Source organism: Anas platyrhynchos, chromosome 13, assembly GCF_047663525.1.
Source record: "Anas platyrhynchos isolate ZD024472 breed Pekin duck chromosome 13, IASCAAS_PekinDuck_T2T, whole genome shotgun sequence".
NCBI lineage: Eukaryota > Metazoa > Chordata > Aves > Anseriformes > Anatidae > Anas > Anas platyrhynchos.
In genome coordinates this window covers 2,600,006-2,626,319 of record NC_092599.1, presented here as the reverse complement: position 1 = coordinate 2,626,319, position 26,314 = coordinate 2,600,006, and the positions used below count along the sequence as shown (strand labels likewise).

At 40.5% G+C, this 26,314-nt stretch overlaps 1 protein-coding gene across 4 annotated transcripts in view; it reads left to right on the top strand.

Moving 5' to 3' along the window:
* Positions 1-26,314, top strand: part of LOC101793345 (contactin-4) — a 295,254-nt gene that overhangs the window by 19,809 nt on the left and 249,131 nt on the right. For 2 of the 4 annotated variants that reach the window (XM_038185894.2, XM_072044289.1), the window contains exon 2: positions 18,172-18,216. The gene's annotated coding sequence lies outside the window, so the exon portion shown is untranslated. Of the gene's footprint in view, positions 1-6,606; positions 6,686-17,962; positions 18,071-18,171; positions 18,217-26,314 lie in introns of those variants that run through there. The other 2 variants (XM_072044291.1, XM_072044290.1) reach the window with 2 other exon arrangements.

Genomic DNA, 26,314 nt, shown 5'->3' with positions numbered 1-26,314 from the left:
ATAGTTAATTTTGGAGGTTTAGGTTGACAGCAAGCCACCTTGGAGTGTCACACAGCAAGACTTTGGTTTCCTTCTATAATCAGATAAGGAACAGATATTTCCTGTAAATCCTTCTCTAGTGTTCAAGTCATACCATTAGAGCATTAAGTCAGATACATGACACCCAATTTCAGAGTAATTCCTGAGGAAAAAGCACATTATATTTTTTTAATGGGCTTCCCAGGACTTATTTTGTTTCTTCCTGATGAATATGAATTCCAGCAAGTTCATCTGAATTCTGACCTTCAAGTACACAAATGCTTTTTTAGATCAAGAGTGTGGTCTTTAAAATTATTTAGTCTGTGTGAATGTTTTCCTCTCTTCCCTAAAAATCCCGTTAGAGTACAAGAATAGAACTGTTGTGTGTGTTCCTAAAATTCATCTGTGTTCTTACACTGAACTACCTGCGTCTTGTAGAAATACTGTTCTTGTCAGCCTGGCTGCTACTGACCTTTTCTTTCCAAATGGCTTTATTTGGATCGTATGCTGCATACAATATAGTCACTTCTCCTCATTTTCTTTTCTTCTGATTGCCAAGTAACGCCAAGCAGCTCAGAGAAACTCCTTGTAATGTACTGTGTGGTTTGCTATAACAGTCTTTCACAAGCACCTTGGTTGAATAAATATCCATTGAATAACTGGAGAAGATATTTGTATTCTTTTTATTTTGATTTATGTTCTGTCCTCCTATCTCTGCATCTTCAAGAGTAATTGCCAGTTTTCACCTCCTACAGAGAAAATATAATAGAGCCGAAGAATAAGTAAAATGTGCTCTGTTTCATTCTATTCTGTTTGCAAGGGAGCCTTTATATGCATACACTAATAATTTGCAAACTGAAAATCATAACCTCGTTCTCAGCTGGACTTGCAGTAAAAAGCTACTCACATGCTTCCTGGGTTTCATTTCCTTGTGAAGCTTGCCAACTGGAGACCTGTACATATGGCCCATTCCCCTTTATGATATCAGTCAGTCCGACTCCGGTGTAGTAAAGGTATCCCAAATGAATATGAAGGTTGGAGCCAGTATGTTCCCTATTATAGACATCATATTCCCATGCACCGCTGATCTGATAGCAGCCAGAGTGTATGTCATGCATTTTAATGATGCTGCCAGTACGGTGTCTCTCGGAGGATTACCACGCAGTCTCCCTGTGATGGGTGGCGAGTCCTTTCTGTCGTCTGATACAGGATGCTGTTAGGGGTGACTGCAGCGTGAAATATCTCTGCATGCTGGCAAAATGCTGCATTATATTCGAAAACACTTTTGAAGCTGCGGCTGTCACTGCTCTGCGGGGACCTTTTCTTAATCCGAACAATAATAAGGTCAGTTCGGTGCAGCACGATTTTTCCATCAATTAGTTCAGTCATACTTCTAACAAGCCATATATAATCACGCATGTTTAACCCACAGGTTACGTGGCCTTGCTCGTTCTGTGACCTACAGATCACAGAGCTGCTAATCTATTATTTTGTAAGCGAAAAATGTAATAGAGATTTTGAGTGGAATTCTCCTGTCACACGTTCAGGCCCCTACTTTAGATACTAACCGAACCACAGAAAATGAACTTTTCATCTACCTGGGCCACCATGCCTTGGTCTTCTCCTGTCCTTCTCTTGTGACCTGACCCCTTGGGGAAATGAAACCAGAAGTACACTTTGCTTGTGAGTGCTCTTGGGCCTTGCCTTTCCATATCAGCACAAACCAAGCTCCAGGTGACCTAGTGCTCTGCTCACAACAGGTTTGTTCTCACCTTTCTCCTTTCCTGCAGTCATGAGCACCAGGAGATCTCACTGCATCTCACTTGCTATGGCCATCTGCAGAGAACAAGTCAGGCAAGCTCCCCTCTCCTTGCCTCCCCTGTCAGTGAGAAAACCTGGACTTCGGGGTTTGAGGTGGACAAATTCCAACTCACCTGCTGGTGTACTGCTTATTCCCTTCAGCATTCAGATGGATGGTAAAAAGTGTCACTCAAGTTGCTTCTTCGGAGAAAGCTTCCTTAAGAAGACCCTTTCCCAGAAATTGAAGCTTTTCTGTATATTTGTATATATATACAAATTTGTATTTGTATATTTGTATACTTATGCATACTTATGTATACTTATGTCTTATGTAGTAGGAGCTCCGGAAAGGGACGCCTTTCAATAAAAAATATTTTTTTCAAAATTTAAGTGACAGAAATTCTACTTCCCTGGATAACACGAAGTTTTGAACTATTTATTTTGAATGCAAACTAAGCAATCTGTAGGGGCAAAAAAAAATGATCCAGAAGCAGATTAATCCAAAAGTGCCTAATTTGATAACCCCAGTGTAGATTGCACGAATGTTTCACTTTCTGCTAAGCATTACAGGGCAAATACTAATGTAACTATTACACTGTTACCCTAGTAAGGTAGATGAACCTGCATAGTTAGATCAGTAACTGTACCGCAGTGGGATGAGAATCTGCAGTGCAACTTCTGCAGGTTCTGCATTTGAGCTTAGTCCAGTTATCCGTAGCACCACGATACACCAGGTTTTGGCTTGCAAGGATGAGATGTAAGAGATGCAATGTGGGGGAAAAAGTTCACATCCTAGGAAGTAGGGGGAAACCCTGGCTGCACGTACAGACTGGGCGATGAGACGCTGGAGAGCAGCCTAGAAGAGAGGGATCTGGGGGTCGTGGTAGACAACAAGTTGAATATGAGCCGGCAGTGTGCCCTGGCAGCCAGGAGGGCCAACCGTGTCCTGGGGTGCATCAAGCACGGCATCGCTAGTAGGTCGAGGGAGGTGATTGTCCCGCTCTACTCTGCGCTGGTGCGGCCTCACCTCGAGTACTGTGTGCAGTTCTGGGCACCACAGTATAAAAAGGACATGAAACTGTTGGAGAGTGTCCAGAGGAGGGCTACGAAGATGGTGAAAGGCCTGGAGGGGAAGACGTACGAGGAACGGCTGAGGGCACTGGGCCTGTTCAGCCTGGAGAAGAGGAGGCTGAGGGGAGACCTCATCGCAGTCTACAACTTCCTCGTAAGGGGGTGTCGAGAGGCAGGAGACCTTTTCTCCATTAACACCAGCGACAGGACCCGCGGGAATGGAGTTAAGCTGAGGCAGGGGAAGTTTAGGCTGGACATCAGGAAGGGGTTCTTCACAGAGAGAGTGGTTGCACACTGGAACAGGCTCCCCAGGGAAGTGGTCACTGCACCGAGCCTGACTGAATTTAAGAAGAGATTGGACTGTGCACTTAGTCACATGGTCTGAACTTGGGTAGACCTGTGCGGTGTCAAGAGTTGGACTTGATGATCCTTAAGGGTCCCTTCCAACTCAGGATATTCTATGATTCTATGATTCTATGATAAGTATTTCAAAGTTATTGGGGCATTTGGTTTGGATTTATACATTATTTTAGGGGAAAAAAAAAAAAGTGTTATGCAATTATCACCTGAAAATAACAAGTTTTCTCATAACAAAAATCTAATTTAGAGAGAACTGAGACAAAAGCTTCAAGTAATTTTTTCTGGCACCATTTTTATCTTTATTGAGAAAATAATAAAAATTCAGCGATTTGGACTACCAAACTGTCTTTTTTTTTTTTTTTTATTTGCCATTTGGGCTACTTTTTTTTTTTTTTCCTAATGTACAAACGTGCAGTTGTAGTTTTAATCAGTGCATGCCTTAACTATCCTAGGAGGAACTCATTATTTCTGTTGGCACAGCACGGAGAACTTTCTTTCCCCTCCCACTTGAAATAAGTTTCTTGCTATTTGCAGAATGAAGTTTGAAAGACTTTAATTATACAATGAAACAGAAAGTGCCATAAGCCAGAAGGCAAAAAATCTCAACTCTCACAAATTGATGTTGAAAGTTACTTTGAGTGGTTGAGGTTGGTCATGATGTTGTGAGTGCTTGCACTGAGGCCAGGTTACTGTCACGTCACAGCCTGATTTGACACTGATGAAGTGTTAAATTATCTGTCTGAGTTGTAACTTTCAGATCAGGGACATTTAAGCAAAACTGTCCCACCAACTCAGCTGCATCTCAAAATCCCTTCAGTCACTATAGCAGGGCTAAAACTGAGACTTAATTCAAGGCTGCTGGGTGCACGCAGGCAGGTACACCGAACCTACTTGATGCTTCATGTAACCCCAAATCTGCAAAACACAGATCCAGAATTAGTAATAAAACCTATGCTCAACACAGGCACTAATACAATAAGAAATGAACATCATTACAAGGTCAATGTAGCCAAATTGGTATCCTCACTGTATTATAAGAAAGTAATGAGAACCACCTTCAGTTTCAAACAGAATTCAATAGAAAATCAACAAACGGCTACTGCAGACATCTTTTTTTCTAGCAGGAACCAGGGACAGCATGCAGATGCTCTAGGATAACACAAGTACAAACACAGAGGCATGTACAATCTTTAAGGAAAGGACAAACAAATTCCAGTAAGCAGCAAAAACACCCACTGCTGTTATTTTATGAATAGATGGTAAATCTGCCTTCTGCATGTTGGTGAAATAATGAAAAAATCCCAGGATTTTGAAGGCGTAAAATTGCAGACAATTTGTGTTTATAGCTGTAGATGGCCACACAAGTGAAACTAAATTGAGTGCCGGATGGAGCTAAGGGAGAGGGAATCAGAAATGCAAGAGAAAGATAAGGTTGTAGAAATTTCTCTCTCCAAAGCTAATCAGAACTAAGTATCCTATTGCCAGCAGCATGGTGAACGTTTCAGATAACAGATAATGATGGAAATTATGTAGGATAATTATGTTGCAAAGAACAGCAAAGGTTGTACGTGCTGACTTACAGAATTGTCACCTACGTTCTCCCTTTGTCACCCCCAAGTGGGGTACCCGCTGCCCCATGTCGTGCACAAAGTTACCCTATTGGGAAAAAAATGGTTCGGTGATTAACTGCATGTAATACCTAGCATCTAACATAGTATTCAAAATGTAATCGTTCTAATTTGCAATTGTAAATCTCCTGTTATCAATTAATTTACATTGTACAAGTAACCATCTGATTATCTTTGTGCGTTGCTGTATTTACACTGCAATTTAATTGTAAGTAATTAGCATGTAATTGCATATAGTTATTTATACCTTGTAAAGAAAGTGATGTATTTGTATGTAGTAAAAATAATTGCAATTAGGGACATTTTCTGCAAATCTTTTGGCTTTCCTTCATTTTCAATGTGTGTAATAGTTTCTATGTCCAAAATTCCATTTGTCTGGACAAAGTTGGGTGGGTTAGGTTAGCTATCTGCAAGCTGAAGCCTCCAGAATTGCACTTGGCTTTTGGCCTGTATTTGTTTTCCATTTCAAAATATTTTCCCTATCTCCCTATACTAACCTGCTCCTTGTCCTTAAAAAGGGAATTTGTAATAGGAGAGAGCATTGGGTCTGTCGAACAGAAATCCCATGAGGACGCAGCGAGACAGTGACCTCCGTTCCTGGCATGGATGAATGCTTTCCATGGAGCAGCTATAACAAAAAATATTACCCTATTACAGTAATACCTACTAAAGGTATACTTTATGAATGGCATGAAGGGCAATGGTGGCTTTCACATCCAGTACTTGTGATGGTAATTTTTTTTCCCCTTGCTGCTTTCCTCACTCCTCCATCACCCCACTGACGGTCACTCTGATGTCAGACTTCAAGGCCACAGCCTGTTCCTGCCGTCACATCCCCCAGCCTACAGTACTCATCCTTTGAAAGAAATATACTATTTCCTAAAAATTACTATAACAGAGGATCTCTGTTACAGGGGCCTTTGTCCGCCTGGCATGTTATGGAAGGGAAACTTTGGGTCTAACAGCTCTGGGACAAGTCTGTACCTCATTATGCATCCTGCAAGGTGCCTTGGGGGACAAAGGAGAGCCCTGACGCTGCTGGGGCAGCTCCGTGCTGCTGCTCACTCCATGCCTGCTCATCAGCATTCATGTTTCTCTAATCGGAAGATGTGTGAGATATTTGGGATTCACAAAGCAGCTTTGAGTGGCATGAAGGACAGTGTTATCTTGTGGGATAGTCTGTGTCTGCTCTTGGGCAGGAGCTGCTGGGTGCCTTGGTAATGACGGGTTTTCTCTGCTCAGCGGGTCAGACCCCTGACTTTCATGAAGGATCTTAGGTATGCTCAAGGGACAGTATCTTTTCACTACTCAGTGCTGCTTCTGCATTTAACAAAATAGCTCCTAGCCGTGTCGCTGTCAGATTTACACGTCTGGCAACATTATGCGATAGCAATCATCTCACTGCTGGGGCTGGCGGAGGAGATGCGAGAGGTGCCTCTCCTGCGCTGCTGAAGCAAATGGTAGATGGCATCAAAACCACATTTAAACTCCGGTTTTCTCCCTCATCAACATTCTCCCCACCCCAGCACTTCCCCACAGGTCCGATGGCAGGACTAAAACCTGTTAATGACAACAGGCTGTCTACCCACTGCTCCTTTTGCCCAGGTGTTGGCCTTGCTGCACCCAGCTGGGTACCACTGGGGGATGAGGGCACACCTGAAGGGTAAGGGAGGAGTCTGAGATCCTCGGGAGCTTATTAAAGAAGGTAGCATGCAAAGGGCGGCTGGCTCTGTGTAGGAGGTCAGGGTGGGCTGCTGGTGCCACACTGAAGAGCAAAGCAGGCAGGGGTTCTCCAGGCCCTATCTCCAGTGAGTCGGCCCTCAGGGTGGGGTGATGCTGTGGGTCTAGCCACCATGCTTGGGGGAGGCACCAGCTGGCAAAACCTTGTGGAAGCTGCTGAGCGTGGTGGAATAAGGCTTTTGTTTGGGGGTATTGTCAGCCTTTCTAAAGGTTATGTATGGGATTGGATACATGGCTTTGCTCAAAATCAGGTTTTGGCCTGTAGTTGTTTATGCCACTGTTAACTCTTCTTCTCAGAGCTTTCTTGTATTTATTTTCTTTACCCCCAATATGTCTTATGCAACTCCCCTAGTAAAACTAATGCTATTATGTAGATAATGTTTTGGCTTCAAGAAGATGTGAGCACATGCTTGGAGTTAATTACTGACTTGCTGCTTAGTGTCCTGCAAATATGCTTCCTTCATTCTTACATAGCAAGTGTAAGCCCTAATAGGTGTGCTGTAGGGCTGATGTAAAGACAACTGTTAACAAACATCAGGTGCTGAGAGGTCTCCAGGTGTGCTGGCAGTAGTAGTTACCATTATGTCAGCTGGAGAAGCCTTGTAGCTAATGAGACTTCTATGAAATGTCTTGTGTGCTATTGACCTCTGGAAGGTGTTCTGCAATACCTACTGTTTTTCTCATGGATCTAAATAAGGATTAATAGAATTAATTTATATTTGGAAATATCTAGGAGCTGGACTCGCGCTGACTCATTTGGTTTTGCTTTAACAGCGTACTGGATACTTATTTGCATGATCACATCACAAGCCATACACAAAGTATAGTGGTCAATTAAGGTCTAAAGCTGCTCAAAACCTCAGAGAACCATTCAGTAATTCCTGCTCAGACTATGTAAAAGTACTGTGAGATGACTGTTTTCTGTACTTGAGCTGTAGTAGGTAGTTACTCTGTGCAGCATAGTTTTGTGTTCATCAGATCTCTTTCACTGGAGATTTCTCCATTGTTCCTATCTCTTCACTTCTGCTTGTTCACCCCTCCAATTATATTCTTATACCTATATATTTTTAAAGACTTTAACTGTCTGAAAGGAATACTGAAAAAGAATAGGAATAGCTTATCTCATAAATCTGCTAGATATGCAGAAAAATAAAATTAATTGAAAACATAGCTATCTTGAAGTAAAAGCATCCTTAAGGTAATTAGCTAATTCCTTTGTGACTTGATCAGTGGCTTGGAGCTATGGGGATGAATGACCAGGAGTTGTTGCCAAAAAGCAGAAAAAAAGCTGTGCTCATAGCTCCTACTTGAGAGCCCAATGCTACTAATCATAAGCTGCTTAGCCTTTGAAGATTATGTAATATTTGTAATGCTGTACAGATAGTCTAAAGTTCATGTTTTCAGTGTTAATATATAAACAAGTAAATAACTCTAGTTATGGCTTCTGTAGGGGTGAGAATTGGTTTTGGTCATCAAAATTTGCATAAAATAACTAAGAAAGTTGGGTGAACCTCAGGCAGCTGTGGTATATAATTGCCATATATGTGGCTTAGTCCCCCAGCAGCTTTACCCCTTTGGAAATGCTACTTAAGGCATAGGATTTGGTGTATTAGTAAGTTTATGACCTGTAAAAAAATGTCAAGTCAAACAGCTGCCTACTAAATTATTCAGCTTATTGATAGAATAATGACTTTGAAGATGGAGATGTTGGGCTTAACTCTTTCAAGAGGAGCAAGGAGGGGAGCTGAATCACTGCACTTGGTTCCAGCTAGATCACAGCAAGATCTCTAGTACTACATGCCACCTTTGAGCAGCAGATTCAAGTAGAACTAAGAGTTAGAGATGGGTTTTTTTGAAACTGATGTGAAATTTAAATTAGACACATTTTTGGTAGAACTGGCTAGATAGAAAAACAAATCCATATTTATAAGAAAGAAAATATATTTATGTATTAAAATTAATTATATTAAATATAAAATTAATATTTATAAAAGAAAAGTGTAACCCTATTTTTACACCCCCCCTCCAAAAAAAAAAAAAAAAAGAAAAGCTAGAACTTCTGTTAAAAATCCAGTACTCCTTAAAATGGTGGTAGAAAAATGTAAAGTAACCTTAGTTTAACTTCTCCCAAATGTTTGCTAGCCTACATCATTGCAGAGGAAAGGCTAGAGTCTGATTCAAGTAGATGCAACAATAGTGTTACTTGTTTACCTCAGAGCTGTGCTTAACCCAAGGCTTTAGATAAGTATGTTGTTTAAAAGATAACTGTAATGCATACACAAAGGAATAAAATATCAGTTTTGTTAAATCTTTCATTTCTGAAAGTTTCAAGCATGCAAGAACTTGTCTTGACAGGACTACATTTCTTAGAATATTTAATGTGGGATACAAAAATTTATCCAAAACATTTATACAATTTTACAAGATATACAAAATAGATTTATACCATCCTATGGAGTCTGAACTTTTATGATCAATAGTACTTATTTTCAAGATTCTATAACATACATGCATATGTAGATTACTTGTACATTATGTATACACCTTGAATGTCAACATATTTGATTTTATCTACTATGGATATGTCTGCTTATTTTCAGGTTTTTCTATGTTATGGGAAAGCTGATGCTCTCTTTTTTCTCTTCAGAACATATTTTTGCATCGGTTGTGGCACAGCAGCCACAACAAATCTGTTTTACTAATAATACGTGTTTGGTGAAACAATGTAATGAGCCAACTCTCTGTTCTGCTGGTGAAGGCTGCAGTTGGGGAAGTGGAGCTGCTGGGAGAAGCCCAAATCCTGCTCTAGATGGTCCTGGTTTCCCCCAGAGCAGGAGTTGTTCTGCCCGTGGCTCCTCAGCCTCCCTCACAGGGTTGCTGGGGCCTTGCAGCTCCCTCAGCTGCCTTGAGAGGAGGCCTTCATGTTACCAAAAAAAAAAAGCCCTGCCTGCCTCTGCTGCAGCACGCGTCTGTCCCAGAGCCGATTGCCTCAACGAGAATGTTTCAAGCTCTGTACTGATGAAATGGAGAACAATTGTACGAGTTTCAAAAACAGCAAAGCTTTTTTGTTGTTTCTCCTGAGCTCATCCATCTTGGTGCAGTGGCACTTCTGTTAACGTGAGCCCCGCTGGGGTGATGTTCCCATCTATGGCAGGCAGTGGCTTCATTCTGCTTCATAGTGAGAAGTTGCAAGCTTCTACTTCTTCCCTTAAAACATTGTTATTTTAAAAGTTTGGTTGTTTCGAATTAGATCCAAACTTCCTTTTTTTAATTTACTTTTTGAGGTCCTGGATGCTGTGCCCTTACCAGTAGTGCTGTGCTGTAATTCTCCTATGGCCAACAGAACACGAGATCAGCGGGATCAAAGTCAGATCCAGCGCTGCTTTACTCTGCTCAGGGTCAGCCTCGCTCTTCTAGGTGTTCTGCCTACACGGTTGAAATTCTGAGTGTTAGGCTGAGTCTTTTATCCTGGTTCACACATTTACTGTTGCCACATTTCAGTTGTGACCTTCACGAACAGGATTTTGTCTTCTTCGGTGGGGTTACTCGTGATCCTTGAGCAGGTCTGGCTGTGGCTTCCAGCTGCACCTCTTTGATCTCCCTCCTCTACCCTGTGGGCTGCATCAGCTTAAGAGACTGTCACCCCATCAAAACCAGCTGCTGGGAGCATTAGCCTTTGAAAAGCATGTCACTGTTAATGTGCTCTTCTTACTGAAGTACGGCCTTAGCTCTCGCTTGAGTTTTAGTGTCAGGTGCCAAAGGATCAAGGCAGAAGTACCTGTTACTAAGAACAGAAGAGAACTGCACAGCAATGAAAAATGCTGTGCTTTATATTCACTGCCATTTAAAATGGCGTTGTTACCAAAATGACTGAGGGACTTTTCAGCTTTTTTTCCAGTTGTGTCAGTTTTGGTGCCCGTGGAAGGAGGCGATTGCTTGGCTTACATGAGGTGGACCATTGAGTCCATAAGCAAAGGACTTCTTGTTCAAAAACACTAAAAAAAAAAAATATATATATATATACAAGTACAAACAGTGTGAAGATATGACTGCACTCCACTTGGTCACCAAGGACACAATCTTCTCCTCACGTGCTAGTTTTTATAGCTAAGTTCATTAATACTTGTAGATTACCCAGTGTGTAGGTACGTGCTATTTTCCTGTGTCTTGTACATCTATTAATGTAGTCAAGCTAATTGTCTGATTAAGCTTGAACAGGGCTCAGTAACGGAGAGGTCGTTATGGCAAAATAGGTGAATCAGAATTAGGAGGAAATAGGTGAACTGGTAAGTTTACAGCAGCAAAATACAATGCATGGAAGGAGAGCAATTTATAGATATATTAAAATAAAAAAGGAAGGGATCTTGGGCAAATCCTAAGCTTATTATATTTCATTTTTTCTAATTTCCCCTGAAAATAATACCGTTTATTCATGATACTGCTGCAATAATTGAACCAGTGGAAGGAGAGGAATAAAGCTACCCATATAAATTACTACTTGAGACCTGGTCTGTTTTGACAGATGTCAAGGCTGGGTAGCTTAGCTTGTTCTACTGTTTGTATGAGAAGGGCTTGGTATCACTAGGATGCAGACTAATAGCTTTCTGTGCTTCTGAGTGTAGATAGATTAGGTTGCAACAGATTTTTTTTTCCCCCTAGTCATAACCTAGTGACTCTGAGAGAATTAATTGATAAAATATTCCCTAGTTCTTTTGCATGGTGTTGCTGCAGGAGTGGCAATTTAAAAGGGAAGAGGCAGCCTGCCTGCTGGAGGGAAAAATTGTCATGGTCCCTTATGGTTTCTGTTTAGATTTGAGAAATCAAGTTATAAAATTAAAGGATGTGATTTACTGCTGTATGTTATACTTTTCTCTGATTTTTACAATTAGTATTTGGTGTACTTGTTGCAAATAATACATCTATGAGGCTTTCATTTATATCTCTTGCTCCAAAGTATTTCAGTTTTGCCAATTTTTTGGGACTTGCTTATTTGTATACCTTCCCCCTACACTCCCCCCGCACCAAAACCAAAGTGCAAGCTGTGCATTTAATGTAGATTTTCTCCACCTCTGCACTTTTGACTCTGTGTATGGCTTTCAGTTGTCACAGGTGGGGGATAGTCTGATCTCTGCCCTGTGTTTGGCACATACTCGTTGAGCTCATTTCAGACCTGGAAGTTTTTGTTCAGTTACTTTCACCAGCTGTGTTTTTTCCTGCTGTTAGATTTTTAGTTTGTACTTGACTTTATTTGCTGTCTTCTGACAGTGAATAGCTGTTGCTCTATTATAAAAGAATGGAAGCTGAGCACCAGGAGGTGTGTATTTTATGTGGTTTGTGTGGATATGTTTAACTGCAAAGTCCTGTGCAGGCTCCATGTATCTGTGCACTGTGACCTCATTATGTAACTTGGCAATTTGTATAAGAAAGCAACTTAGAAAGCAAAAGACCTTGTTTTGGAGAACATGGTGTTGACGGAGTATGTAGGCGATCTGAAATGTCTTCTGGTTTGCAAGGATGAGGAACAAATTAAAAAAGGAAAACAAACAATTTAATGGTGATGGAGCTGTAGCTCCAGCAAGGAAAGACTGTGGGCGTGCATCCATTTTATCTTGTTGCAGAAGATTATTCCTCAACACACAAGGTCATAAAATCTCACACTGCTGAATATTGGAAGATAATCTTGCTAAAAGTTTAAAATGTTTTACTAGCAGTAAATATTTAAGGCCTTCATTTACAGCAATCAGGGGACTATGTGAATACATACCTTAGCTTGCAAATAAACACTAAATTGTCACCTCAAATAAAAACAAAATGGTAAAACACGCAAAGCAGGAATCAACAATCTAGGCTGCTAATTATTACAGGCTTTATAGATATTAATTACTCAGTGCATGATGCTTTTTCATCACTGACCTTTCTTGTTTGGTATTTTGTAATTGGTTAAAGTGATTAGAGATTTTTCCTGATCAGACTGATGATCTTGGCTTCTGGCATTTCAATCCCAGTAAGAGAAGATTTAATATAACAGAGTGATAGGAGCAAGAAATGAAGGGGAACTAATGGTCCACTCCCTTCTCTGGTAGGAATAGCCTGTTAACTTCAGCTTGCTCTTTCACGCAAGGAATCGCTCAGATATGACATTGAACAACGTCCTTTCTGCCTTGTCCTTCAGCTGTGTGGGTGTTTGCCCAGGTACAGCTGCACAACTCACCAAGTGGAAATTAGGAAAGCACAGAAATGCAGAAGCATCAGAAGCTCCCATCTGTGTTTGCGAAGCTGTGGTGGACTGGCTTTGGTGTTTCAGAAACTGCTAATGTAAGTCTGGGGCAGAGCTGATCTTTGAAGTGTCCAGGGAGTGGCATGGCTCATGGCCGCTGGTGATGTGGAGAGCTCGGCCTGCCTCCATTCCCTGGGGAGAAACATCAGGATGAAGGCTTAAACTTGGACCTTCTACAGTGTTAGAGCTACTGCATGGACTCTTAACATCTCATTAACAATTAAGACTATAAACCTGCAGTTTACAGTGATGGTGAATAAAACATGGTTGTCAGCAAAGAGTTGGTACAACCCATCCCCTTCTGGTGCTTGGAAAACAAGCTGTAGAGGACTGCAGAGGCAAAGCTACACCTCTTGGTAATGAGGAACCACATGCAAAAGAACCAGCTATTCACAGCGAATTTTCCCTTTGTCATCAAAGCCTGACATGTTCTGTTAGTAACCTTCAGTAAGTGACTCGGTTGATGCACTGTATGCAAATGAGCAAAGGATCTCTTAATCAGCAGTTCAGACAATGCAAAACAACCTCGTGTGTTTCACTACTTTGCATTTAAAGTAGAAAGTTGATGAACACATTCTCTCTAAATGCAGTCTCCTGTAGTTATCCAGGGCTTTTTACTGATATATGGACTACTCACTTGCATCTTTACGTGGCTTTGAAAGAGTATTTTTACATACATGGGCCTCTTCCCTGTGTGGGGTCAGTAAGTTGTGTGTTTTGAGCCCATTGAATGAAGCAGGGAAGCCAGTTTTAAGTAACAGGCAATCCTAAGGGTTATGCAGCTTATGAGCTCAATTTATGAACCAGCTGGTGAATCATTTTGAGATTTCTTTGACAATCTCTGAAGAATTCTGCTGTCTAAAGATTATTTTATTATCAATATGCAGTCATGCAGGTCATGTTCTTTTCATTTGTGAAGCAAATGGCATCAAACAAATTGCCTTATAAAGCCTAGAAATCCAATATAAATATGTAATGCTCTTCTCCACTTGATGAGACAAGGTATTTTGCTACCTAAAAATAACACTTTGAAATATTTAATTTTCCCTTTTTTCATACAATAAACTACATGAGATCTCTATTTTGATGGCATTTTACTTTGAAGCTAAACCTATCAAATCCTGGGAGAGCTATGATGGTGATTAGGCTTTTTGAGTTTTTCTGCATGAGATAGATTACACTTGAAAAATGCTTTTGGCTGACTCGCTAAACAATGTTTAAATGCACGGGAAATGTTTCTGCGACAAATGAATACTGGATTTATATTTCAACTTCAGAAAACTCTCCTGTTTAGCTCCTGTCATCAATCTATTGTGTTAATAACAATGCTTGAATTTGGGAACAGGAGGCAAGCCAAGGATTCAGACCTTACTGAGGAAGGGCTGCCCCTTGCAGCAGCTGCAGCTGGTGGAGGAGGCTGAATCAAGTGGGGTTTCCTGGTGTGCAAGATGTGCTTCAGCAAGGAAATGATGTGGCTGATGCTTGATAGCAAGTGGTCCCACAAAGAGTTTTTTCGCCCAGTGATACAGCTAGCAAAATGGTGGCACTTCAGAGTTAATGCCCTCTTTGGTTTTGAGAGGGCAGCTGAGCCAGGATTAGGGCAAAGAAGGGTGGTATGGGGTTTGCTCTGAGCATCTTCCAGGAGCAGGAATAGGGAAAGCAATGTGAACAATTGTAGTGAACACTTTTTTTATGAAGGTTGGTAGCACCACTGAAAATGAGAGAGCAGGTTCAAAAGCACTTGGTTATTTAATAACCTGTATTAATAAGCCTGTGGGCTAGCAGGCTTGTGGTTCTCACATTTTTTAGTTTGTTGTGGTGTGAAGAATATTGTCTTTATAGAAAGAATGAAAGCTTTGAAGGATGTCAAATTCATATTATAAAACAGAAGCAGCAAAAGCTCTTAAACAGTACCTAGAGGATTTGGGGTAAAGGCAGATCTGCAGTCAGAGTTTCTGGAGTGCTTAATTTGAGACTGGAAGGAAGCAGAGACAGATGCAAAATCTTATAGTATCCCAATTTAAGCTTTCCTTAAAAATAGTAAATTTGGAAGATGGGAAAACAGGACAAGACTAGTCTGTTGGTTTGGCAGGCGAAGCAAAATTGTGCGACAGTAGGCTAGCTGAATCAACCCAGAATAGAACTGGGGACAAAAAAAAAAAGATGGGGAAAAAAAAAAAAAAACACCAAATAGGTTGTGTTTGAAGTGACCAAAGGAAAACTTTGGGGGTTCAGGGCCTGATGCATCAGTAATGTTCTTGCCATTGATCAGGGCTGACTGTCTCCCACAGAAATATTACCCTTACTGTGTAGTCTTGTACTTGCACAAGACTCTGGGGACAGGTGCATTAGGAACATCAGTATTTGTGTATTAAGATGATAAACCTCCAGGTGTGAAAGGCACCGCAGCTTTCTTTGGGAGAGCTTCTTTCAGCTCAGTCTTGTTAGTGTGTCAGGGTAAGCATGGAGTGCTGTGTGAGGCTGTCTGCAAGCAGCAGATGAGATCAGCTCTTCAAGCTCTCATCAGTTCTCTGTTGCCAGCTCCCAGAGAGCTGTCTTTACCTGAAAAAGTAAATTTTTGGTGCAATTATGCAGTATTTCTGTGAAACGAAGTGGTGCCTCTATTCTATTCTTAAGTGATTTTTTCCCTTGAAGTATGTGCTGCTCTTTTACAGAAAATGAGGGTAGTGTAAAGCTGAATTTCTTTTTAGGCTTTTTGGAAGTTGCAGCTTTGAGAACAACTGGAGCGGCGACTGGGGAGCCACATTAAAAGAGGGTTGTTGCTTTTTTCCTTTGGAGACAACTTCATATCTGCATTCCGATGATTTTTTTCAAATCCTTCTGTTGACAAGAGATGCAGAAAATACTGAAGCTGCTAAATCCAGTTTTTAGCATGCTGCCTTCCACAGTGTCACCTAGGGGAGACCGCTGCTTGTACCTTGTACCCTGGTACCTGTTTCAGTCTGTTCTTCACCTGAATTGGAAGTGTGCATTTGAATTGACTGGAAGCTATGGCCAATCCTCCCCCAAGCTGTGGGAGGCTTTTTATTCAGCAAAATTGCCTGGGCACTGCTGAATGGTTGCTGGTAATGTAGTTTAAATGCTTTAGCTTTTCAAGCCTGGAAATCCAGGTTCAGTGCTGCTTGTGAGGATAAAGTACAATTACTTTAATCAGTCTCAAATGCGTGACTACAAAGAGCCATGTTCAGCTTTGTGCAATTACTGCAGGATGAAATACTGTACCGAAAGTAAAACATCCTGAATTTGCTTATTCCCTGTTTTACAAGTCTACACCTCTGTGCCAACACAAAACATTGTAAGAAATTGTCCATGGAAGTGTTTCTGTTGTCAGAAGCTGCAAGGTCTGAAGGCTTTAAACATGTTCACATACATTGCTGGCTTGATCAGAGAATTAGAAGCCATAATGAAGATTTTAACTAGTGTCACCTGTCTGTGCTACCTGAGATTTTTTGGTGTCTAGTGCGCTCAGCAGGTGTATAGGAGGTCCTGTGTCCTGCCTGAGCAACATTGCATGTGAGCGGCTCCGACCGAAGCAAGCAGCAGGAGGCTTGGTGCTCAGTGCACAGGGATTGTGGGGGAAGAGAAATGATTTGATCCAGCCAGAGTCTCCCACATGAACACCGAAAAAGAAAAAAACGAGCTCAATTATGCATGCAAGCATGACAGGGATTTTAAAAAACACAAATGCAGTTCTGAAGGTCATGTGGCAGGTGTTTTGAAAGAAACCTCTTCTCTGCTTTGGCTCAGTGCCTTATGCTCAAACAAGCTGAGGGATACGCTGGAGATGGATAAGCAAGTATAGAGTGTCAGATTTTTTTGAAGTAAAAACTGGATTTTTTTTCTGGCTTTTAGCAGCAAGGGATGGATTCTTAGGTATCTAAAAATACATAGCGATGTAGGTGTCAGAGCATTTCTCATACAAGTTCTAAACTTTGCAACTGTAGTGATGAGTTGAACACTCACAGTAAATAGAGTAATATTTTGATAGGTATGAAACCCTTCACTCTTCCCGATGTCAAATGTTTACCCGCTCCACCCGGTGTTGTGCCCACTTCAGTGGGGCTCCATCTGGTGCTGCCTGCCTTGGAGCCTGTTCCCCACGAATGTGCTTCCCCACTCCTGGTGCTGGATCCCAGGTGCTGCTCGGCAGGCCTCTGCTCTTCCCTCCAGCAAATCCCAGAGACAGAGAGTACTGTGCAACTCCTTTTACTTTGTGAGCACAACTCTGAAGTGTGGGCTGGAAAATGGCACATGGGGTCCCTACTGAAACCTCCCAGCCACCTGTGAGCAGTCCCTATTTGTTAAATGGGGCCATAATGTGCATGTAGACTACCAGTGATGTAAGTCTTTAGCACAATCTCCAACTGCAAAACTGGTAAGGGCATGTGGCATGGAAGCCTTTTGTATTAGAGACTTAGACAGCAAAGGCAGGAGGGGTCCTCTGCTGGCTGTGAACCCTTCAGGTGAAGTTCTTGTACAGCCTACAACCACTGAGTTGGAAAATGGGTGTCCAAACACTTGTCTTTAGGCAAAATGTCAGACTTTTGTGCCTATTCTGAGTTGTGTTAATAGTGTGAAAAATCTTGTATTACTATTCTTGCTCCATTATGATGCTCACACAATTGTGGTTTCATAAACATCTGATTCTGCTGTATGTGTTTTGTCTCATAGCCAGCTACCAAATGTGCTATATCTATGATAGAAATATGTATCAAAAATTCCCACTGTTTTTCTATTTTCAGAATGCTATTAGTCATTTGGATTATCTAATGGTTTCACTGGGACTTTGTGGGAAACAGCTGTGCTTCAGCCCTTTCTCTGGGATTTATGCTGGGTTGTCACCTTCTGACATTGCTCCTCAGCAGAAATGGGAGAATACCTGGGGGTTTCTGCCTCCTGTGAGACCAAAAGCATTGTGTGGTTGGGGAAGACGGGGATTCACTGAGAGGCTTTAGCAGGTTGAATGTGTTCTGGCTGTAGCAGTCAGAGCTGGGTAGGAAGGTTCAGACAGCCCCAGGTGGAGCTGCTGACCCTTGGTGTCCTGCAGGGTGCTTGGCGAGCTGCGAAGGAGGAGTGGGAACTTCCTACAGAGTACCCAACCATGTCACTGCTCTGTCCTGTGGTACCTTGAAAACAGCAAACTTAAACATCAAAGGTGGATTCTTTCTTTGCAAAAATAGTTAATGTGGATAAGAAAAAACGTAATGACTTAAAGTATCTTTATAAGTGACTTTCCATATCAATTACTTCTTTCAGGTATTGGAAACTTGACTGAAGACTACGTATCATGCACTGGAGAAGGTAACAGTCCTTTAATACTAATTTTGATTTACTGATACTATTTTTTATGGTCTTAAAGCAATTGCATTAAATATCTGGATCTTCTTTGTGTTGTTTGTGTCTGAGACTACAGAATCTGTCCCTGAGTTTCTCAGTACCTTGAGAGTGGGTTTAGTTTAATTCTTTTATGACTGGTGGAAATCTTTGTTTAAATTCCTCAGGGTGTATATTGCATTTAGGCAATTTTATATTTCAAGATTTGTACAAAACATAGTGTGGCTTGCCTTCAGAAAACTTTCTGTAAACATACCATTGTTTAAAGCAAGGTATCTAATTTGAATGAACAGTTTACAAAAGGAGATTAGTATCTCAGAGCACTTTCAGGTTTGTCTCTTCTTTTTTTTAATTGAATTTTTTCAAATTTGGTGTTTAGTTGATCGTTAAATGACTCTACAGTTAAATCATCAAAAGACTGTCAAATTTTAATTATCAAAACTGTCACTTTTGAAACTCAAATATCTTAATGGTATCTGTTTGAAAGTACAAAGGAATCAATACTGTTATTTGAGGTAGGCTTTGCCCTATATATCCTGAATGCTCTTGTTTTGTTTTGTTTTTCTGGAATAATATGAGTGTTAAACACAAATTTAAGTGTGATAGTTTGTGCTTCAGAGCCTAGCCCTGATCCAGGCACGAGTACAAGGCTGGGCTTCGTTTTGCATCCCTGATACGTCGCCTTTGCCTCTCAAATCTTGGCTTCATGTGGCTGATCTCCACAGATAAAATTGTTGCCAAAGAACAGCATATGTTTGAGAATGAATTATATTGTTATCACCAAAGAACAAAACCTTTCCAGAGTTTATAATGAAATATTTAAACATGGTTTCCTTTGTAGTTTTTGATGTTATTGGTCTATCTTTTTGGAGAGGTTACAGATGCTGTATCAAAATAGTATCTTGATTCTTTTTCTTTGAGTAATTCAAATGTATCTCAGTGCTGGGTGTTTACAATGCAAACTGAACTACTGTTTTAGATGAAGTAAGCTATTATTCAGCATGGGACTTACACTTGCAAAGCTCCCTGTGTGAGGTGTTCAAAGACTATGATAAATTTTGATATCGCTTTCTAGTGGTCTGAAAGGAAAAGCTTATTTATATAAAAGATAACTTTGAATAATGCACTTCTCATACCTTTGGACAGTCCTCCTAAATTAGCCTCAAAGCCCTTTCTTGGGTCAAATCTTGCATATGGTTCTCCCATAGCAAACAGGAGGTACTGATACCCATTGCATTTGGAAGGTTTTATCAAAATCTGCAGATGAAAAGTACCTCTGAAGACTTAGGCAACGCTGATTAATTGAACCTGAATAAGAAGTGCAGGATCAGATCTAAGGATATTATTTTTAGGCTGCAGGCTTGTGCTCTGCATTCCAAATCCTTAAATGCAAGTTTGACAGTAAGTGTGAAGGACTGGAGCAGACAGCTATATGCATAGTAGTGATGGCTTGTGAATAATGTCACCACTACAGACAGGAGAATGGAAATTGCTTTCTGTTTACAAACTCTATCTTGTAAACACTTCTCATTAGCAAAATGTAATCAAAATGTGTTAAATACCTCAATTCTGTGGTGTAACCTGTGTGGGGTTTGTAGTAAAGTGGTATTAAAAATGCTAAGAGGATAAGCAGGGCTTTTGGCTACCAGTATACCTTGAGAACAGGCATGTTGCCTTCAACAAGCTGAGCAAAGCATATTTTTTTTTTTTTTTAGGGAGTTGGGGGGGAGTTACATGTTAATGCTGTTGTACTTTTATGAGGATTGTAAATTCAAATTTTATATACCCCTTTCCCTTCTAGGGGAGGGGAGGGCTTTCTAATCCATGTTCTTAACAGTGTGTGGTCATTGCAAAGCCGTAAGCAAGGCAAGGAGGAAGCCAAGGCTTTTTCTAGTCTGTTTGGGAATTCAGAACTGGATGTTTACCAAAGTGACTCAGTAAGTACAGATTTGAAAGGAAACATTTGTGCATTTTAATAGTGTAATTATCAAATACTACTTTATTACCTGTCAAGGTAATTAAAACAGCTACAGGCAAATGGTCATCTTAAAAAACTTGCAGCATCTGTGTGTTATTCACCAACCAGGCTTAGTGTATTTTAATTAGACATATTACCAGCAGACATAGTCTAGTTGTGTTGCAGAAATGTCCTTTTCTGCATAGGAATACTGAATGTGCTGGATAGGCAATAGCTCTAGGAAATAAAATTATAATGGTTATAATTTCTGCCTTATAGTCTACGTAGCAGTTAATTAAGAATGGTTTAAAACTAAGGTTTTTCTTCCAGTGGCATTCGGCAACAAAGTGATAGTTTCCTTTTTGCCTTATGTGAATGTTTGTCTTGTAGCTGTTGGCTATATGAATCTGAAGAACTGCCACTGTTCCAGTTGGAAACTTGTTCAACTGGAGGAACTATGGGTTTGTTTGTAAGTGAATTACTCAAGTAAGTTACTCAAGTAAGTCACTCAAATATAGGCTTGCTGTATCTATTTTTTAGATTGCTCCTTCAAAGACTGGAGTTGTCTGCTTTCCAGGCATCACTTTGCTTGTCAAGATCTAAGGAGAATAATTCTCCTTTCTTGGGCTCCTTACTGCCAGGATGCTACTTTAAAAATGTTCATTACTTTAATAAAGGGTCCCTAAACTGAACAGGAAGCTTTAAGTCATTGCTAACGTAGGTCAAGATGCATCAGCCTTGATTCTGACATGCTGATACTTCCACAGTGCCAGGACTTGCCTCTTCCAGAGCAGGTAGTCATTTTTGCCTATTTTGTCTTTTTTTTGGCCTATTAACTGAACTTTCTGCACCCTTTATCAGCACTCTTTAGATAGGTTAGGAACAAAAATAGCCACTTGGCAGTTTTGTAGGAGTACCTTGTAAATTGAAGACTAAATCTATTTTCCAGATATTGTGAACAACATTTCAAAGATGGTTTATATTTGTAGGCTTGTGTCACTGCTGCTTATCCTCTGGGTTTTAGCTTTCCTTCTGTCTCTTTTTAAACTTCTGCAATATTGTAGTCAGGTCAGCTTATGTATAGAGGAACACCGTGCTGTGAGGACAGTACCTGAACTGCTAAAAGACTGAGCCTTCAAATGGATGCAAGAATGGTTGAGTCTGAGAACAAAAGTATGTCTGAGATAAACTACTTCCCTTTAGTAAAAAAGGGAAAGTGCCTTAAACAACAAAGATATAGGTAGCTGCTGTCAAAGCGCTGCTTAAAAGGAATGAGAAACTGTCTTAAGGAGGGATTACTGTATTGAAAAATAAACTGCTGAATCACTGGAAGCAAGTAAGCAACGCAGAATCTTAGAGGCTCTGCAAAAAAATAAAATGGCTGCTGCAATTCAATTAAAATCACAGTAGGATTTGTTGTTTGGAATGGTACATCTGTCATCCTGTATCTCCTGATGGTTGATGCCCCAGGGGATACTTAAGTGAGTGTAGTGCTCTGGCAAAAATGCTGGAGTGACAGTTCTGCAGAACATGATCCTCTGTTTACGCGGACATGTGCATTTTCCCAACACACCTATTGAGTCTGGACTTCTGCTTGCTCTTTATGCAATTTGGCATTTGTAGTAGATTGCTATTCTGAATCAAATGTCACATTATTCTGCAAAAAGGAAGAGGGTTAAAAGTTTGTTTTGGAAAAATAATTGTTAACAAGATAATGTCCAGGATACCTAGTTCAATGGCATTCATTGTATTTATCTTACAGGTACTGTGAATGTAGGCTGGGCTTTTAAAATCAAAAACAACTTCTTACTCCCTCAAAAATTTAGGAATCATTTTAAGCTAGAAAAGGCCCACTTTGTTAGAATGAATGGGTTTAAAAGACAGACTAGCTCCTTGTAGGACCTGTGCCAGTCTCAGTTATTTGAAGATTGTATTTACCTCCTTGGGATTGAGGAACTCCAAATTCATCCACTATTCTTATTCTGATGAGTAAATTTCAGACCCTCCATGTCTCTATACTTAATGTTTTGTAGTTAACAAGGGCAAAAAGCATTAGTAAGCTACAAAGCCCTTTTGAGAGAATTTCTTCAGCTCAAGCAGTTTGATCAGCATCCAGCATCAAAATGAACATGAAAAAGCTTCCTCAGGTGTTGGAGGTCTGAACATATAACCATGCAGAAGCCCCGTGGTGCAACAAAGTTGAAAGCAGAATCTGTCATTTAGTTGAAGCAATGGCTGTTGCAATTATAAATATGGAAAGTCATTCTCTCAGGCTTTTAATGCAAGGGAGAGAGCATTTGGAGGCAGCCTACTGGAAGGTGTGCGGCACACAGGAATGAAAGGCTGAGAAGGTAAAGCCACAGCTTTAGCAAGACAGCTGCAGTGATCCTTCCTCAACAGCAATGCAATGACAACCCATGTGCAGGAAGCATTAAACAGATTTGTGGAAAGGAGACTTGATCTCTTCCTTTTCAACCTGGCTTTCCATACATTTTGAGGTTGGACTGGAAAGAAGGCCTTGGGATAAATGGGGAGGCAGGGGAGGCATGATGTGTGCTCTGCCATACGGATGTGTCTGAGCACAGCATCTTTGTCCTGTGGAGTTTGTAATACGGAATAGCTGTGCTTTTCCGTGCACTGAGGTAATGCCTAGAATGAGTAAGCAAGGCACATCACTCGTTTTTGAAATGCTGTTCTTTCTCCTTGATTTCCTCTGATTTCTATAACTGGCTGGTGATCTGACTGGAGAGACCATCCATGCAGATGTTAACAAGAAACAACTATCAACCAATTTCCTTTAAAACCTTTTCTACCTCCTGTTAGCTTGTTGTAGGATTTTGGCAATGGTTGTCTTCCAGGGTCCTGTTGTACTGAAGGGAGCACAGCAGGATTTCTGGATGCTTGGCATGAGTGTGTCCAGGAGCCTGAGGCTCCCAGCACAGGTTGTGGGGTCACCTCAAGCTGCTTTCTGCTGCACGGCCTGCAGGTTTGGGAGATGCAAAGTGTAGGCTTCATTTTAGTTTTTGTTTAATTATTTCAAGATGTGGTTGTAGTGTTTGAGGGGCTGAGTGATGTGTCAGCTGGAATACCCTCAACTCCTTTCAACAGTGAGATCTACGGCAGAAATCAAAAATGCTCTAAAACACCCCTAAAAGGAGTCCTGTCCTCCAATGACGAGAAATCAGGTTTGAGATGAGTATTGCTTTTAGTCATGTTAAGTTGCACAGTTTACTGTACTTGTTCAATAAGTAAAAGGTTCTTGCTACAGGTGATATAACAGGTATGGTAGTAGCTTGGGCCATTACTGAAATTTATTTGCTATCAAATCTTTTGTTAATTGTTTGAAATGCCTTGAATATGCCCTTAGCAACTTTCAATAGCATCAATTAACATTTAGGAAGTTCATTTCAGACTAGTAGAGTGTTAAACATTTACTTACAGAAATGCAAATGAAGTACACCAATTTTGCATCTCGTGTGCCCCTTGAGCAAAATATTTATAAGGCAAAAAATACTTGAGTCAGCAAATATTCAGATGAGTTTTGACGCTGAAACTAAAAAACAAGAAATGATTGCTTCCAGTTTTGATACTGCTCCAGTTTATGCAAGGTCTCTGCTCAGTTTCCAGGTGCTGGGCCACTATGGGGAAAAAATCTCTGGCTAAAAATTAGAAAGTCAAAACCAAACCAATGTTTGGATGAAATAGCAGAGGCTCCTTATAGCACATCACTGTGTTTTGTCATCTTTTAAAAGATTTGATTCCCAAGGGGAGGGGGGAGACACAGAAATTAAGGCGCTTCTGGAAGACCATTATCTGCAAAACAAAAAATGAATTTTAAATTATTCAGTGTAGTTTACCAGAACTTAACTGTGACTTTGTACAAAATATAAATGTTTTGCAGAAAGATGTTACAGTGTGACTTACTCTACTACTGAAATCTTTTTGTCTTGGTCTTAGGTGCATTTTTGCATCCATACCCCAACAAAGTTATTTGGTGAATTGATGTGTTGTTTCAAATAATCAGTCTCTCAACAGAAGGAATGAGAAATATTCCTTAGGGCAAGATTGGAAGTCTATTTTGAATTTTGATTCTTTTACTCGAGCACAGCTGAAGTTAACATCTTTACTGAAAAAGAAAATAAGGCCTGTTTCCTTAATTCATTGAACCTGATCATTGTACATAATAAATATCATCTTAGGAAGAACATCTTTGTATTCTTACTTTGAGATGCATTTTGTTTTAATTTCTCATAATTGCTTTTTTAAATGGTAGAACTTATAGAGTGATCTGTAAAGATGTAGTTCAACTGCCCTGCTCCAAGGTTTTTTGTAAGATGCTATTTCAGTAGTTATTGAGGACAGATGCCGCTCATATACCATGCAGCATAAAGAAGGAATCATTTCTTCTTCTGCCCCTAGTGTGTAATCCCTTCTGGTCTTTGTTTCTATCACTTCTCATCATCAGCTCCCTTGCCACTTCTTAAAAAAAAAAATCTTTCAGGAGTTATTACTTCTCTCACAACCACTATTTTCATTCCTCTTCACATGAAACAATTTTTTTTTTTTTTCCCCGCAGCACTCTTACTACCAGGTCTCTTTTCCTTTGTGCTTGTGACTTACTACCAGCTCTGAGTATACAGTGGTATATGCTATTGTAACTTACTATAATGTACTTACTCCAATAGTTTGACTAACCAATATTTCCAGAGGATAGAGTCATGCAACCAGTAAACAGTATTTCATCCAGTAGTGAAGTTCATGGGAATTGGATCAGCTTTGTGGGGCCCCCACTTCAAAGCATGAAGTTTAACGATGCCTTATTTTCACATTCTCCTCTCAATCTTTGTTCCTGCCATTCCTCAGGAATTACCACAATTCTTCTGCATCACCTGCTTTGATACACATGTTATCTTCAGCACACCCCTTGAAGTCTTGTTTTCTTCCACAGGAAGCAGATGGGGGGAGAAACATTTTCATGCTGAACAGATGTGTCCTGATGGGTTTTTGTTTAGATTTTGCCAGTCTGTTCTAAAATCAAAACACCTCATCAGAGGATGATTAGAGCCATCTCTTCCCTCCCTCTGTAAAATATCACTATAGTTATTTCTCACTTTTTTCTAGATGACTTTTTTACAAAACGTATATGCTACTATGGATACAGTAGGGTGTGTGTTATGACACTTCAACATGAACTCTGGCCTTCACCAATGACAATCTAATTTTTACAAAAAGAAATACTGCAGAATGTGCTGCTCATTTCTTTCTATACATCCTGATCTTACGCTCTCTGATCATTAGCATCCAAGCATCCTAAGCTATTTGCATCTTGTTTGGGCCAACTCACGTTTGGTGTGACTCAGCCCAACCTTGCTCTTAAAGCCACCAATGTGCTCCAGGTTCCCACACCACATATGAAAGTTGCCTGTCTTTCTCTTTAGGTCTCTATGCCTTATAATTGCCTTTGGTTGTACTTCATAGCACTTTACAGCTGGCTACGTTCTTCCTTATCAGTTTGTACTGGGAGTACATTGATCAGCCTGACTAGGTTTCCCTTTCAACTAGGATGATGAAAGGGGATGTCTACATGCCCCACCAAGGCTGCTTAGAAGCTGAAGATCTACCAGCACTTGGTGGTATTTTTTCTTCATGTTTGAGACTCGCATGTTGTGCACTAATTACCATTGCCACTTAATTAAGCTACACAAGTTGGGGATGGATGTGGTTGTATGCAGGCCCTGAAGTCTCAGTAGTTCCTGCAGAGACAGGATCCCAGGTAATGTGTGACTTTCTGTACCAGGCCAGAAGGGCTTGTGGCTGTGGCATGTGTTGAAGGGATGGATGCTACCTTACTAAAATTTATCTGTTGTTTTTTACTATATACACAATGAATTAGCGTGAACTTTTGTTTCTAACCAGGTATAAGTGTTTCTTATGGAAAGTCCTCTGGCCACATTTTTCTCCTCTCAGGAATGCAGACCTCTGCTTGTTCTTACAGCTGCTTGCAGTCATTGTGCCACAATGCAAATAACTTCAGACAGATGCGCTACTATGCTCTTCAGTGGAGTGTTGCTCAGATCTGGAAGTTGCTTCAGTTTTCAGATAGAACTG